The following is a 17,973-nucleotide window of genomic DNA, read 5'->3' on the forward strand; positions in this document are numbered from 1 at the left end:
GAAAATGTTCTATTGATCCAAAAATCTCCAGGAACACATCTTTAAAAAAGAGAAGAAGAAGAAGAAGCAGCAAACAGCCCCAGGCTGGTCTGAATGGGTCCAGCGGGACCCTGGCTATTAGAATCTAAAATCACTTACAGGCATCCCAGGAAGGAGGAGAAGGGGAGTACACGTTCAAGGGGGGCCGCGAAAGAAAGTTTAAACAACTTCTGTTTCAGTTACTCACATCTCTCTCCCTCTCCCCCTTGCTCCCTTTCTTTGTTTGGTTTTGTATTAAGATCTGCAGGTGCCGGGTACACTGTGACGAATTGGAAAATTGAATGTGATATTAAGTTAATTAAAACTGCCCTCTGTGTGTTAATCTTCTTGTCGAGTTTTAATTAAGTGCTGATAAAGGCTCAGCATGGGGAGAAGGGGGCGGGAGGTTCTAGTTTCCCTGCCTGCAAGCCAGGCAGCCTACAGACACCAAGGTGCTTGTTAGGCTAATGTTTAGCTTATAATGGCTCCCCTAGCGCTTCCCAGCTCACATGCCAGGGGTGAGGGAGCCTGGTTATCCAACTAAAATATATGAGATGGATGCCCCGTAAGTGTCTGCACCCCCTCAACAGGTGTTGCCACCTAAGTAAGAGGACCCGGGAGGGGAAGGGGTGAAACTTGAATATCAACTTTCAAACCTACTTGGAAATTGAACCTGATCTTGTGTGGACAGCATCCTCACTGGAAAACACCACTGAAAATTTGCCAGCAACCTGAAAATTCCACTTACCAAAAGTCACCTTTGTGGGCTTGGCCTTCCATGTGTTACATCACAGGACAGCTTGATGACCGCACAGTTCTCTACTTTGTTGCCAGTGAGCTGGGAGTTTTAGGCCCAGGGCGTGCTGTTTGCCATCAACAGCCATTGTGATGGGCTGATCATGAGAATATAAGTGGATGGATGGGTGAGTGGATCTTAAATATAGTGCATGTGTAACGCTGACAGACCCCGGTTGTTAGCGGGCGGGATTGAACTGAGGACCTCTGGAGCTTAGTGCATGAGTCTCTACCGCATGAGCTAAAAGCCAATTGCCTGTTAGCTACCGCCATAGAGCAGTCTCTGTAGGATCACATTAGTATAACCCATGCCACTTGTTAGATGGGTCCTCTTTTTCTTCCTCCTTCCCATCACTTGAAGGAAAAGCAGAGACGGCAGATAGGTCACAGCTTGGGTATCTGAACTGAATCCTCTATGTTTCCTCGAATCCTGTGCAGTTTCAGGGGCTTCACTGATTCCTATTGGCCGACGCTGCTGAAATGTTGGGAAATTCACAAAATGAAATGCCAGGTTAAAAACAGCACTACAGAATAAAATAATAACCCAGAATATAATGTAATTTTCAGGATCCAGTTAAAATAGGTTTTTCCTAAGCCAAGTCAGTTCCATAACACAGGTGCTGTGCCCCCACCATGCATTTAATTTGTCACAGTACTTCTGAGAGAGGTATGACTCATCCAGTCCGACAAGGGAGGCTGGTATTTCACTACCTTAGCTAGCCTGGGCCATGTTCCAAAGCCTGCATCCCCAGCACCACGGAATGCAGTTGTTCTCCATCCCTTCCTGGTGGGAATATTTTGTGATCTAAGCAGTGGGGAGATTGTGTTCTCTGCAGAAGAATACGAGCATGAGATGGCTGATTTTTTAAAATTTTTTTTTTGAAAATTTGCCATTTCAACCAATTTTTTTTCACAAAAATGTTAAAAATGGTTTGCAAAAAAATTGTGAACCTTGTTTTCACAAGCTGTAGAAGTGGCATATTGATGTGCATTGCAGGTGGAGTATATCTCATGCCCATGACCTGAACATTCATCCCAGGCCAGAACAAACTACCTTTTGCAGTAGTGAGATGCCAGCTATGTATTTTAGTGAGCGTTTCTGTTTCCAGCAATGCTGGCACAACCTTTCCTTTTGTAGCAAAGCATTGTCCACCATGCTAATATCTTCCCAAAATGGTCAAGATGGTCCCAGTTTGGGGTCTAACTCTCTTCTTTCTTTATTGCTTTTAAAACTGGTGGATTTGAGACCTATGTTCCTACATGCTCAATTGTCTTTTTTTCAAAGACGGAGAATGTCATTTTGCAGCAGTTATTTCAATTATTGACCACAGACAGAGTTGAAATACATTTTCTCAAATTGCTATTCCTTCCTATACCCCATTAGGTCTTCTTTATATTGTGGAGTGAGCATTCCAACTATTTCTTTTTCTCCCCCTGCCCTGAATCAACAATTAAACTTTGTTCAATTACATCAAATATAAATAGCTTCTGTTAGTTCCATTTTTGACATTTTTACACCGAGTGTATATAAAGTGTCTTTCTCTTGTTCTCCCCACGAGTGTACATAAAGTGTCTTTCTCTTATTCTCACCACGATTTGCCAAGGGCTTTTTCATTATATTTTTAAGGTCGCAAACTAAAACATTATCCACCTTAATTTACCACACCTTGTAATGCCGCAAAGCCCCCACAATTATTCCTTGAAATACTTTGGGACTAGAACTAATACCAAACAGAATGAAAAATTACTTGTGTAAAGCCTGACTCATCTAACATCAATTGCAACAATATGTCTCCTGCATCAGGTGTTGTAGACTTAACACAGGTATATCACCTGCATTCACAATGAGAAAGTTATCAAGTGATGCTACTTTTAAAAACAACTTGTAACTGTTACTTACTCACTGACCCTTTGCTGCAGCTTTTGGTGGAAGTTCCTTGGCTACAAGATTATTACTGTATATCCTGGAATATCACTGCAAAGTGCTGCAGTATCCAGCTGAAAGGATACAGTTCTACCACCAACCATTAGCTGTCCTTGTCAATCTCTCGGTGTGGGTTCTGGAGTTAGTGAAGCTATAAAGGGCCTTGTGTCACTGCTTTGCTCTTCACCGAGTGTGTGGACAGTCCAACATACCTTGGAGAGATGATTTTTGCCATTGCACTTATGGCATATTTGCCAAAATGCGTGTTCAACTGAATAGGGATTTTCACATTGGAAATCCTTTCGGCCAGCTCCTCAGCCTAGTGTAATTTGCAATAGGTCTATTGCCATCTAGGGAATTACAGTGATGTATGCCTGCTGAGGATCTGGCCCAATAGTCCCATGTTGATTTGTTATTTTGGTTCCCGTCAGTTCTAATTTGATCTTTTTTAAATGATTCAAGGTGGAGTAGCTGCTCAGTTGTCCCAACTAATAGAGAGCCCCTTCGTTCAGAAATTACATAATTCCCAGAGTTCACATACTTGAGCTTTAAAACCATCACCTTCACATTGTTCACCCTGTCTTGTCTGTTTAGAATATAAACTCTTCTGGGCAGGGACTATTCCTCACTCTATCTGTACACTACCTAGCATAAGGGGGCCTCGGCCTGGGTTGGTCTCTAGGCAATAATGTTAATAACCAACAATTTATAAGTAACATTTTTCTGGCATTACTGTTCCTCTTAAATGTATTCATAATCTGTACCAAATCCTCTTTATCTTCTTCTTCCTTCCATGTAAAAGCATCAAATACGTGTAACAGTAATGGGCCCTTCACACACAGAAAGGTCATTCTCTGCACTTTAGGTGCATTCTCTGCAGCCCCAATGGAAATGAGGGAAATGTCAAATTTACGCTTAAACTGATGCCATGTTTCTGCAAGGTTCCCTTGCAAATCCAGTGGCCTTAGAAGAAATAATTGCTCTATCTTTGGTTTGAGCTAACTTCTGACATAACAAGCACGCAGACACCAGACTTGTCAGGAGAGAACGCACAGCCCTTTTAGTAACTGCATGGGAACTCAGCTCAGCCTGAGTTTGCGCTGGCTTCCAGACACACACTGTGCATGCTCAAAAGTTTTACAGACATGTTGGCATAATCCCACCCAGCCTAGTAACCTGATACCTCTCTTTACACCAGAGAACGGAAATTCAATGCTACAGAACACGGGAAGCTTTGTAGGGGGTTTCCCTGGAAAAGAGAGACCATGGACTAATTCAGGGAATCTGGAACAAAATGGTGGTGCCCAAGAGACTATATCATTAAAATAAAGACATTGCCCCATTTTCTCCCATCACTTTACAGATGTCTCGCATCTCCAGGATCTTGTTTGTTGGGAGCATGAATGCCAATTTGCTTCAGAGGAAAGCAGTGCTCCTCCTGACTAGCCACCACTTGTCCTTTTTTTAAGAACGATAAAGGCAAAGTGTGTTTTTTCCTTCTACCCACACAGACATGGGCACCCTGGTCCTTTGCCAGCTCAGGGAGCAAGAGACCTACATCAGGATCTGAAGCAATGCTGCCTTCTTAGAAGTTCATAAGGCTTCAGTCTTTAAAAGCAAGGACGGCTATAGCACTGTGAGGATGTATTATATCAATACAAACATGGGGCAAGAGACATTGGGTATGAAAATATCAGCCGAAGGTGTCTGCAGATGAGGCACATGTTGAGTGCTCTGGCAGCATGGATAGGCCTCTGCTGCCCTTCCTTCAGGGCTACTATTGTGAACTGCTCTGTATGTATGTCAGCACATGCCTCTGTCAGTGTGTCTCTAAGGTGCCACAAGTACTCCTTTTCTTTTTGCGAATACATACTAACACGGCTGTTACTCTGAAACCTGTCAGTGTGTTTGTGTGTCTGCCTGGGTGAGTCCGTGTTCCTGGGGCTGGGTCAGTTTTTGCTGGTGGGCCTTCATGGAGGTGTGTTTGTCTCCTTGCATGAGTGTGCATAATGGGCCTGTTGCAGTGTGTATCTGGATTACTGCATGAGTGTATATTCATCCTCCAGAAGGTTGTGTGTTTCAAGTTCAGGGGTTAAGGTCTGCATAGATCAGAACTTGTCCAAAGTTTCGGATTGTTGGATTCTGGGAGTTTGGTTCAGGCCTGCCGTCTGTGTGTGTGTGCACACGCTTGCATGCATCCGCATGCAGCTGTGTGCCTATCCAGTGTATCTTGTTCATGTACCTGCATGAGGGTTTAACTCTGAGGCCTTGTGTGTGTTTCAGGCCTACTGCTATGTCCCCATTGGTTTTCTGTGGTTATGTGCTTGTTTGTCTCCATAGGTTTGTCTCTCTTTCCCGGTCCTTGTACGTTTGCATTGTGAATGTTTCTCTGCACGTGTGTGTGTGCAGAGAATGTGTCCCCACCTGAGTTATGAGTCTGTATTTGTGATGGTGTGCCTGCTTAGGGTGTGTGTATATGTGTGTGTTTGTGGCCCTTCAGGAGTGTGTCTGCCTGTGCCTTAGTGTGCCTGCATGGCTGGGCACCTGTGTGTTTGCGTGTCTTCATGTAGCTGTGTCTCTCTTTGTGTCTGTCAGTTGTTGTGTTTTTGACTCTGTGTGCCTACCTAGGAGTGGTGTCTGTCCCCTTGGTGTGTATGTGTGTATGTGTGTGCATAGGTGTATGATATGAGTTTGCCACTCATCTGTCAGCTCTCACTGATTACCAGAAGGGAAGTGAATGCTGCCAGGGATTGAAGGTCACCAGAAGGACATTTCAATTATTCTGTGTCATCTGCGAGGAACTCGACTCTTGTCGGAGTCCCAGTGGAGTGCAATGAAACAGTAACTCGGCTGGAGGAAAAAAAGGAAAAGGAAAAACAGAAAGAAAGGAGGAGGGGGGAAGTCCCATACAGTCTGCACAGAAGCTAAGGTCACTGGGATTGACAGCTGCTAGGAGATATCTCTATTTCTTGTGCCGAAAATAACACCTCTCTGGGCTACAGATCTGCGTTTTCAATTAAATATTGGGCAGTGAAGAGGGGAAAAAAACTCTGAGATAATTTCAGAGGAGGGGAGGAAATGGAAAATAGACTTATAAGGGAAGTCTGCCTTGCTGGTTCCTTTAACCTTATTTCCTCATGACTGTCTTGGTATATTTCTCACTCTCTCTTGTTCCTTATCTCTCACTCTCCTTTTGAAGTCCTAGAAAACACTAAAGGTGGCAAATAGAGAAACACCTTTTGAGAGAGGGAATCTTTCTCCTTGTATCACCCTTTGTGTGAAGAACAAACAAGCCCCAGTGGCGTTTTTGATCCCAGTTAATCTCTGAATCAGTTCCATGCCATGTCAGGTGGCAGCCACCATCACATAATCCTCAGCATTTTCCACTGATTTCTGCTTGTTTCATACATACATGATGCCTTCTGTAAGTAGTATTAATCCACAGCCAAGAAGTCCCCCTCTGTATGGATGCGCTTTTCTCACTCGACCTGCATTATCACCGAATCAGAGCAATTAGAGATGAAAGAGACCACTTAGGTCCCAGTTAGTCCAGGATTGTTCCTTACAATCTATTCATGCTGTGGCTGAGTCCAATTTGAAATGTCTTAAGTTATGGAGCTTCCACAACTCTCCCTGACAGTACAGTCTGCAGGCTGATAGTCTTCACTGTTCCTTGTATTGACCCTAAATACTTCTTTGCTCAATTTTGTCTCGTACTCCTAGTGTTGTTCAAGAAGGGGGGAGTGACACACCCAGTGCAACAATCTGCTATAACTGCCTTGCAAAATACCACGGTTTATTCCCAGAGCTGAAAAATCATGTTTCTTTTTCTCCCCATGTTTTACACACACACACACACACACACACACACACGTTCCTACAGGAACTGAAAAGAATATGTTTGTCTTCATTTGTACACTGACGTGAATTATATCAGCACCACCCAAGGAACAAAAGACGTAGTACTTTATCTTATTCCTGCACAAACCATGACTGCTCTTTGTTTGTTAAGCTGAATCTGGAGGGCATGTCACACAGCACTGCAAAAAAATTCAGGGCAGGTCAGATTTTGATCCTGAAGTTCAAGGACACCCGCCATCCCCCTTCCCTCACATTGCCCTGCTCCCTGCCTGTGGGACTCAAGTCTGAATGCCTTCTGTTCTGCAAAATGGACGGAAAATGTTTCTGCAGAGAGGAGCCCTTGAAAGCTCTATGGCCTGTAACCATCAACAGCTGGTAAGCTGCTTTGTCTGGCTGCGCTGGGCCAGCAGATGTCTGGGGATTTTTCTTCAGGTAACTGTACTGTTATCATCAGGAATCCAAGTGTATGGAATCTGGGGCTTTGGTTTGTTGTTGTTGTCATTTACTGGGGATGACCTACTTGTGCCAAAGCCACAGAATTAGACTCAGGCAGGCCAGCAAGAACACAGCAGGATGAGCTCAGCTCCGTTGCTAAATAACCAGTAAAACAAATGGCACATAAATGGCTAGGGCAGTCTGCTCTCCCCATGTCCTCACTGGGTGTAATCCGATTGCTCCAAAGGCTGGGAAAGCCATCCAGTCTTCCCTGCACCATGGATGCCACTAATAAATAGAATGTGGCTATCACAGCAGTGGGTACAAGTCGGAAGCAGCTTCAGGAACAGCACAAGGCCAATATCTGTTGCTTATTGCAAGCTGAGAAGCAATTAGAAAAGCATTTGGAGAATGTCTGATGTTTCTGTCTGGAATTCTTCCTTGTTCTAAGCCCCATGCAGGTTGCAATATGGCTCAATTTCCCCGTGTCTGTCCCCTGATTCATGAGCCCAAATGAAATGGCCCATATTAATTTCAGATGTCATGATGAAGCCACACAGCTTTGTAATAGGATGTTCTAATCCATATGACAAATGCAAAGAAGTGGCAACCCTGCCTGTCCAGGACAAGAGAACTGGAACATGTCAGATCTCAGTGACCTCACATTGTCCCTCCAAGCCTAACTCAAGTGCAAAGGGAAGCACACCAACCTTCTCTGAGAAAACTCACTGTAGTAACCAGGTTGTTTCCAGGGGTGATGCAGGCAGGCAGCCAGCTTGGCTATGGCTGTCACTGGGTGTGATAGTAGCCAGTAAAATGCACCGTGTTTGTGACTGGTGGTAGATTAGTCCGTGAAGCTGCAGCAGCGGGTGGCGTTTCACTGCCTGTTGTGTTGCATTCAAGTGGCAATCTCTCTGTCCCTCCAGTCCTGGCTTCCCCCAGAGCCCAAATATGTCAGTTCATTGGGCAGTGGAAATCACCGCAGCACATGAATGCCTAAGTTACTGTGCCTGATAGAGTGGACTCTCTGAGGGTGAAGAAAACAGGACAAAGGGTTGTGACAGACTGATTCTGGGGCACTGGCAACAAAGTCAGAGAACTGACGATGCTGCTGATGGTTTGGAATCTGATGTGCACATAAAAAAATTAGCGTACCAAATGGATGATGATTTGCCTGTCGGCTGATGCCTGGGATGAGGGCCATTACAAAGCAGTAATTCAGTTGCGGGGTTCTCTAATAATGTCATAAACTGTCTGAAAGGCAGTCAGGACCCATCAACTGGATTACAGCCTCAGTTCATGCTAACAGCCCATGTCACTTAGGTGAAAAAAAGCCAACAAAGACAAAGCATCTAAAGGAATTTGTGACTTCAAACTTGCACACAAAGAGAAAAAGGAGCCACTAGGCACTAGTAACTAGCTTACAGAATGGCTTAGGGTGTTGGGGAATATGGTGTGAAACCTTTCTCCTTTAAGCCACCATTTTGAATCCAAAGAAAGCTGGTGGTGACAAAAAGACACTACCAACTCATGGCTGCTTAGTGGCCTGTGTGAAATTAATTGGTAGGTCTCAGTCCAGATGCTTGTGGACAGGTGCACTCAGAACGAAAAACAGCCGCACAGGCAAAGTTAATTGGCCTCTTTGCTGGCATTTTCAACTGACAGTATGTCTACACTGCAATTAAACACCTGCAGCTGACCTGGGTTCACAAGGCTTGGCCTGCAGGGCTATTTAATTATGCCCCAAGAGCCCGGGCTCCAACCCACACCTGAATGTCTGCACAGCAATTTATAGCCCCATAGCCCAAGCCCTGTGAGCCTGAGTCCACTGGCCCAGCACAGCTGCATCCATGCCTCAGGTCTTTTATTCCAGTGTAGACTTACCCTGAGAGGCCAGGGATTGGATGGGCCATTATGACAGAACTGCTGTCTCGTTTCTCAAGGTGGCCCCTGCGGGTCAGGGTTAAGGTATGTCCAGGCAGGCAGCACATGGGAGCCGCGCCCCCTACTGCCTGTGCTGTGCCTGTGCTGTGGATAGAGCACTTCCATCTACGGGGCTGTCACCAGGGGGTTGCCATGTGTGGGTCAGTGCTGAGAACATCCTGCTCCCAAGACAGCAATCCCCACCAATTCCATGTGCAGAATGCCCAGGCACAACTCTCCCCAACTCCTAGTTTAAAATGCACTTTATGTGAAATCCCACATCCCATGTAAGGCTCGGACTGTGGCTCATAACCTAGTACAAGTTGTGACTGTCATCTAGGGTCCAAAATACTGAGGTGTACTTAATCCATTAGCACAACTGGCCTTGCTTAGATGTGTACGGATCCTGAACACTTTCACCGCCAAGACTTGAGCTGGGATTTCCCAGCTCAAGAAGGCAGTAGCTCTGCCAGTCAAGCAGCAAAGGAGACATTCCCTGTCTGAGTCAGCAGGTGCTGGCTGTGTTAAGACTAGGGACTGGCTAGATCACTTGTTCCTTCAGGATGTCAATAGTCTTCCAGTCCACTTACAGCTGGTAGTTTCTGTTCTGAAGCCAACATCAGGGCGATCCTGGACACTCATGACTGGGACTTATCATGTCATATTGGCTGTCTGTGGGGATGCTGAACCAAGACTGGTCAAGAGCCATGCGGTTAGGTCTGGAGGGAGTTTTCTTTGTCATCACCTTGTACCCAATATCCACATGGCAGCCTTTCCGAAATGAAGGAGACAGAGTAGGAATAAGGTCAGTGCCATACCAGATTCCCACAGGCCAGCACGCAGGAGCTCTGGATTCCTGGATGCATATCTTTTTCCTGGCAGGCTAGTCATATCACCATCCTCCTTCCCCTCAAACATGCCTGAAGGTGAGACGTTGCAGCGTTACTGGGAAATTGAGGGGGAGAAAATACAGGATTAAATGCAAAAAAAGGGTTAACTTCAGTTCCAAAGTCTCCTGGTGGTTACAGTAATTCTCAGCCCTAGATTCCTTTTTATGTGTATAAGGGGCAGATAGGGGAGAACTGGCCAGATGACACGCCACCTTCTAGGAACCAGGGGAAGACACAAAGCATGCAAATGGTGTAAATACCTCCGCACCATAATGACTGAGGGGACATTACACATCCATCCCCATGAAAATAGACTCTTAGAGGCCTCTTGTAAAGCTGGCATGAATCCTGTGTGTACAACAGACTGATATTAAAGAGCGACGGTTTGGGTGCACTGCCCAGGGCACCTGACTGCTATAGATTGCTCTCCGAAGAGACCTGATCTCCAGCTGGCAATGCCAGACATAGAGTAATTGCTCATATTGCTCCCCAGTTTGCTGCCTTCTCTGTGTGCCCCACCCTGCTGCCCCAAAAGCAGCACTTCTCTCTGCACCTACAGGTAGCCCTGTCCTTTCAAACTCCTCCTTTGTAAGGCCATATCCTCCAGTCCTTGGCCAGTGGGGGAGGGGAGAGGCAAAAGCACAGCTGCGATTCAGATCATTTCCAACCACCAAACACATCACATTTTTTCTCTCTCACACAGTGCCCATCCCGAACATGCTTTTGCCTTCCAGAGGGGCCTGAGGGAAGGAGCAACCAGATCCATCCCTCCCCCTCCCCACATCCCCTCAGCTGTCTCCTGGTGAATCATGTGCTTTGGAGATACGAAGCACCCCCCCTCGCCTCCATCATTGGACCCCTTCTCTGGGAGTCATGCTCACACGTCGTAAATCGTGTCAACTGTAACACAGACGGCCTTCTCTGGAACACGGGGCGATTTATTTTATATCCAAAGAAATATAAATGTTTGCACTTAGCGGCGGACAGGATGAGAGCAGATGCAGGTATTTCACCTTTGAATTCCAGCCTCATCGGCTTGCTAGTTGCTGAGCAGAAGGCTGATGAATTGCAAACACATTAAGGCCCCAGCTCTCTGGCAGCCCCCTTTGCTGGCTTTGTAAGCTGTTTAGCTGATGAGTTGTTTAAGTGGCCTTTTTATTGTGCTTCATTTCCAATTGCCGAGTTTCGCTAATCGTTGCAGACTCTGCTGGGCTCAGCACAGCATTCCAGGCCTTGCTTTCACACAGGGAGGCTTTCCAAGCACTTTTGGAAGATGCCTGTGGGAAGATGGCCCCCATTATCCCCCTCCACCCACTGTTGGATGCAAGGATTTTATAACCAAGACCACCTAATGTGATTTGACTTTTTTTTTTCTCCTGGTTTGGATGTGTGAACTAGTTTGCTTTCATCCTGAAATTCTGCCCCAAACTTAAACAGCTCTCCCTTCCCTTAAAAACTTTTATTGAAATTTGGAAGAATTTAACTGAAATTTGACATTATTTCCTGTTCTGGCACCACTACTGAACATCTTCCTAGCTTTGTCCATAAGCTGAAATTTCCCATGAAATTTCACCTGGAAATCTCATGAGAAATTCCAGTCTCATAGGGTCTCCATCTAATTTTGTAGATGCCAAAGCTTTGGGGGTTCTGAGGAGCCTACACATGAAAGGTGCTTCTTAGGACCAAATCTCAGAGCCTGCTGAGGTTCACCCATCTCTCCCCTGCACCAGCCTGGAACAGAAGGAAGATTGGCTGTGTTGCTTTTAAAGTTGGTAGCAGAACCTTGATTGGCTTTAAGGTCCCTGTGGCCAGGAATATATTCCTGCTGATTCCTAGTGCCCACTGGACCATAGCTAGGATTGTCTCCTGAAGCAGATGTGAGAGGTGGTTGCTCTGAACACAAGCCTCTTTGAGTTCGTGGGAAAGTGACATAGGCACCAACTTCCTCCGGGCCCAGTGGGTGCTCAACCACCTGCTCCGCCCCAGCTCCCACCTCCACCCATCCCCTTCCCCCAAACACCCACCCCCGTCCCACCTCTTCCTGCCCCCACCCCACCTCTTCCCACCCAGTTCCGCCCCCTCCCCTGAGCATGCCCCATCCCCACTCCTCCCCCTTCCTCCCAGAACCTCCTGCATGCTGAAAAACAGCTGACTGTGGCAGCTGGGAGGCACTGGGTGGGACGGGAGGAGCTGGCTGCCAGTGGGTGCTAAGCACCTGCTAATTTTTTTCTGTGGATGCTCCAGCCCATGGAGTCAGCGCCTTTGGAAAGTGATCATAATATATGCTGAATTTAACTGCCCAAAACACAATAAAGGCTTTATTTTCAGAGGTGCTGAACATGCACTGCTCCCATTGACTTCAGTAGGAGTTGGGGGTTCTCAGATCAGGTCCTAAAGATATTGCCAGTAGCATATATAGGTAGTAAATGGGGGGGGGGTACGTTCTTTGAGAAAGTTGAGAGGGTTCTGCTGCAGCAGGGAAAGGATAAGGCCTATGGGGAAGAGGAACAGGACAGAGACTGCAGGATGAATGGACTAAGCACCTGGAAAGAATTAGCTGTTTACCCACAACAAAGGTTGCAAGGCAAGAACACAGAACATCTGAGAAAAGGCTAGGGCAGAATGAAATGGTACTAGTGGGAAAAGACATTCCTGCCGATCCATAAGGAGACAGTGAGACACAAAGACGGGCTTTGATTTTAACACTGTGGTTCTTTCTGGGAATAGGTGTTCAGACCGAAGGGATCACACTCGCCCTCTCTTACATTGACTTCTCCCCTCTTCACTTTTGCCTTTCTTCCTCCTCTTTTTGTCTTTCCTTTGCTTCATTTCCTCTTTCCCTCTTTCTTTCCTTATTCCTTTCTCACCACTCTCTTTCTATGCCGACATCTCTCCTCATACACTTCTCTCTTCCTACAATGGCCACGGAGTCTGGGTGCCTCCTTTTTTGTGTGAAACAACTGAGACCTGGTTCTGCAGAGGTGCTGAGCTCCTACAGCTCCCATTGACTGCAGTTAGATTTGTGGGTGCTAAGTGTAACAGCCAGCATGGAACTTGGAGGGAAGAGCACAAGTTGTCAGAGGGAGGAGTTTAGAGGAGACACCAGGAAGTCAGTCTGCATGCACATGGCTGGAATGCTAGCTGCAGTTGCAGCACCTCTGTAAATAGTTCTCATAATAAAGAGCCAGTTAATTTTAGAAATATCGAGCCCTCTCATGTTATTAGCCAGCATGTGATACAGGAAACTTTCAGCACTTCTGAAAATTAGGTTCTAAGTCTCAGAAGTTACCACCACCACCCAAAACAGAGGCCCCCAAAATCACTGCCCACCTTTGAAAGATTTGCCCATTGTGAACAGCCACTATTTTTGTGGGATGCCTACAGATACTATACATGAGGCCCCCCATTGCGCTGTAGTATGAGCTTCCTTCCATAAAGCTGGTAGGAAGAAGCATTTTACTTCCAAGCTTTTAAGGCATGACATTCACTGGGAAATTAAAAACGCTGAGCGATTAGGCAGCAGGTAACAGTGCATGTCTCTTTAAGGCTCCGGCTGTTATTCTCTGCACTATTATGCAAGTGTGTTTCAAGTGCCTTGTTCCATCCAGGTCACATGATACCTGCTTCCCCAAGTTCTTCTTCTAAAATAAATATTGCTATTAGCCTCCTGCCTGGCTTCCACTCGCAATCTACCAGGCCTGATCAGACCCATAACTCAAAGGGCAAGAGGAAATTCATCTTGCAAAGGAGTTTTTCTCCCTTATATCTTATTTTGCATGTTGTCCTAGATAGAGGCATCCTTCACCCCTATGCAGGATAGGCTGCAGAGCTGAGAACAGGGCTTTGCAGACAGTTTATTCTACTTGACAGTTTTGAATAAATTTTTTGTGAGGAGTCTGTTTCCTAAGCCTCTTGGCTGTCGTGGTAATAACACTTGCAACCCTCCTTGCTCTTCAATTGTGCAGGGGATTTGGTAGTGTGTACCGCTGGCTCTATTGTTGTGCAAATTCCCAGAGCAGAGAAGCAGAGTAGAGGTTGTGAACTGGAGCTCCCAGTCCTTGTTAGGATTGGATGAAATGAAAACCCCTCCATGCCCCCCACATGCTCACCCAAGACCATACCCTTCTGTGGTTCCAAAATGTTCGACTAGTGATGTTTCTGGCCTGACTAGAAACAGGAATCACCAGAAATTTCCAGCAAACGCCTGCTCTCCTGAGATTTCCAGCTCAATTTGCTGGCTCAAGAGTGTCGGATAGTTTGGAGAAACACTCAAACTTGTGGATGTTGTAGCCAAACCTGAACTCCGCAGATGTGAGGGTGGGAAAAAACCTGTTAGCTCATCCACTCCATCTCCCTGAAATTCCCAACTCCCTGAGGTTCCCCCACCACCATCTCCTGCCCCAGTAGGGTCTGATGTAATAGGGGCAGTAGTAGTAAAAAGTTACTAGGTATAAATGAACTGATGGGGATTAAAGAGCCTGCACATGCCTTCTGGAAGGCTTTAAAAGCATCCTGTTTAGAAACAGCTCTGTTTCTCTGTCCCATTTTCTCAGGCATTTTCTTTCTCCTGTTTTTTTCATTCATATGTAGAAATTACAGCTGGCGCAGACATGCTGGATCCCATTTAGCCCATCTTCCCAGGGCCAAGTGCAGGATTGACGCAGATAATCTCTTCTCCATGGCTTTGTCCAGTCTAGATTTAAATGCCTCAGGAATGGGCTTTCTACCTCTCCTTGAGAGACTAGCAGATGATTATTAAAGTTTGCCTGACAAGAGGGGCTCAGTTCTCCTGGTGCAGCACTGCCCTACTGCCCTGTACTTTCAGTGGATCCTCATCATAGTGTTAGTGTAGTCAGCCCAGGGAAGATTACCCCAGTAGAAGGTGACATGGAGCCAGCCTGGAGGCTCCTTCACCAACTCCCCACACCCCCACCTGCTACCAGTGGGAAGAGATCATGGCTGGAGAAAAGGGGGTGCATGGCTAGGACCCTGTACACTTTGCTGATCCCCAGCAGCAATTTCATCCCTTCAGGGCTGTTTACAGCCAGTATATGTGGGAGCAACCCTGCAGGGTCTCTAGCCCAGCTCAGTGGGCCTGGCCCTGCAGAGAACAGCCACAGATTCAAGGGAATGTAAAAGTGAACTTTACACATTTACACCCCCACTTTGGCATGCCTCTTTCTGACCTGGGCTATGTGCAGTTTGGCCAGACCAAAGGATCTGGCCCAGAGTCTTTGCTTCTTGGGAATTTCAGGTGGATCGGCTGTGGAGAGCAAGCTGTGTGTGATGTTGCACTCCATATGCTTTATGAAACTATGCTTATGAATGTGAATATGATATAACTGGAATATGCTTTATGCACAAGGTCTCTTGTAAAGTATCATTACAAAGCTTATAATCTACCGAGTATGTACATCCTATTTGTTGCATGTACTATTTCTATGTCTGGAGTTAGGCGAATAAGATATAAACTTGTATTACTGATGTAAACGTATTAAGTGGAAGCTATTAAGGGTGCTCCAGAAACAATCAGTTGCAAATGGCCTTAGTTACTTGAAAGCCTTCCTGTGTATGTGTGGGCCATCCCATAGGGAATGGAGACTAGGGGGTCTTACAGTGACATGTGACCATGTCTCCTGATAATGAAATCCATCTTAAATCTGGTACTTTTCCATTTGGAAGGAGGACTGGAGACCCAGAGAGACAAAAGATTCCTGCCTTGTACCAAAGCTATAAAAGGGGGGTGGAGCAGGACAAAAGGGAATGCCAGTCATGAAAAGACTCCTGCTTACCACCTCAGATGTCTGCTGGAACTAATAAAGACTATACTAGAGGAAAGGATTGGGCCCAGACTAGGAAGGAGTCTAGTCTGTGAAAGAAGCTTATTGGAACATCTTTGAGGGTGAGATGTTACCTGTAATCAGTTTCTTAAAGTATTAAGCTTAGACTTGTGTGTTTTGTTTTATTTTGCTTTGTGACTTACTTTTTTCTGTCTGTTATTACCTAAAATCACTTAAATCCTACTTTTTATACTTAATAAAATTAATTTTGTTTATTGATAAACAAAATGTAAGCGATTAATAGCTAGGGGAGCAAACAGCTGTGCATATCTCTCTGTTAGTATTATAGAGGGCAGACAATTTATTAATTTACCCTGTATAAGTGCTATACAGAGTCAAACAGATTTATTTGTGGTTTGGATCCCATTGGGAACTGGGTGTCTGGGTGCTGGAGATAAGTAACCTGCTGAGCTGTTTTCAGTTTAGTCTGCAGCTTTGGGGGCATGGACCAAACCCTGGATCTGTGTTGCAGCAGGCGAGCATGTCTTGCTCAACAAGGCAGAGTTCTGGAAGTCCCAAGCTGGCAGGGAAAACGGGCTCAGAGGTAATTTCAGCACATCAGGTGACAGTCCCAAGGAGGTCTCTGTGACTGAACCCCTCACACTGTGGAAAGGGAGAAAGTTGTGGCGAGGGAGGTACTTGAAAAGTAATAATTATGGCTAAATTCAGCCCAGGGTCTGACCTGGCTTCTTGACACTAGGCCCTGAGGTGGAACAACTGCCTGAGAGGAAGCTGTACTGGAGTAAAGTGTCTGCAATCTTTCTTCATCTGTGAGACCAACACAGCCCCTAAAGTGGGTTGCCCTGGCTGGAAAGAGGTTCTGTCTAATGTGACTGGGGTTGCACTGATTGAGCGCACTTCCTCTACAGCTTCTACCATGGGGGCTCCATAGGAGCCCTGGCCATTATCTAAAGCTGCTCCTTTCTGATGGGAAACCTGAATCCTCCTCCGGGGGTGTGTAATAGATCAACTGGTTCAGAGAGGTGTGAAGTGCACTGCACTTTAAATCCATCTGTGGAGTCTGTCTCTGGTTTGAGGTTAACAGGAATGTGCTCCACCAAGCAGTTCTGTTCCCATGGCACTTATTGTTACTATTATCTCTTGTATGTATTGTGATAGTGCCAAGGGGCCCCAGTCAGGACTCAGGACCCCATTGTGCTGGATGCTTACATGGCAAAACCACAGTCCCTGACCTAAATGCTGACAATATAAGACAATAGGCAATAGATGGATGCAGACAGATAGATGGGATGCAAATAAGAGAACTATGGGAGGTTTACAGCACTGTCTTGCTGGATGACATTGTTTGGGTCCCTGCTGTTCTAGTAAGCCACTTTGTATGCTAATGTGGCAAAGTGGGATTGGACTGAGTGGCAGAGAGAAGACAAGCCTGCCTCGTTTTTTGCCCTGGTCACATCCAATGACTTTTACAGTGTTATTAGTGCCATGAGGCTGATGATCCCAGTCAGGAGATGGTGCCAGACCAGGAAAAAGTAAATGCACACACAAAAAGAATGTGTCTTTCTGGGTAGTGAATGAGTCTTTTTCACTCAGGGGCCTGAAAGATGAAACTGTCTCTTGGCCACTGGTGATGGAGCTGAGCAAAGAGTTTACAGTGACTAATTACTCAATGAGTTTAGTCTCTCTATTTGTGAATGCCCAGGAGTAGATCATAAGTGTCTCAAATGTATTCACTTACTGAACATATTTTTGCTGTAAGTATGCTGTGTGGGTAGTTGCAGCTGGCTATATAAGCCCGTCACATGGGATTGTTTCTGTTCAGGGATTGGATGAGCATAATGTTTACCTTCTGGGAGAAGGTTTGCAGAGGCTGGTGTGGGTTGACTCTCTTGGGAAGAGAACTGTTTAGTTATAGGGAGCTGATAAGCAGAATTAGGGCATATTAGACCATTTTAAAACTTTTCCTTTCTGGCCCACGTGGGCATCATTCATAGGAGAATAAGGCTACTGCCACATTTATTGGTGAGTACAGGGTATACACTAATTTAGACGGTAAACTCTTTGAAACAGACACCTTCATTTTGTTCTGTGTTTGTACAGTACCTAGCACAATGGAATCCAGGTATCAATTAATTAATTAATTAATTAATTACATTTTCTGTCTTCACATTCACACAAAGTAATAGTAGATAGGTGTTTTAGCCTATTTGTGAAGGGTGTGGTCAGATCTTTCTGTGGCTGATTTAATTACCATTCTGCAAAAAGGTTTTGGCATTGATCACCTACCATATCCATGTGTCCAGAGCCTAGAAAACATGTTTGTCTT

Source organism: Lepidochelys kempii, chromosome 9 (genome assembly GCF_965140285.1).
Source record: "Lepidochelys kempii isolate rLepKem1 chromosome 9, rLepKem1.hap1, whole genome shotgun sequence".
In the NCBI taxonomy this organism is placed as follows: domain Eukaryota; kingdom Metazoa; phylum Chordata; order Testudines; family Cheloniidae; genus Lepidochelys; species Lepidochelys kempii.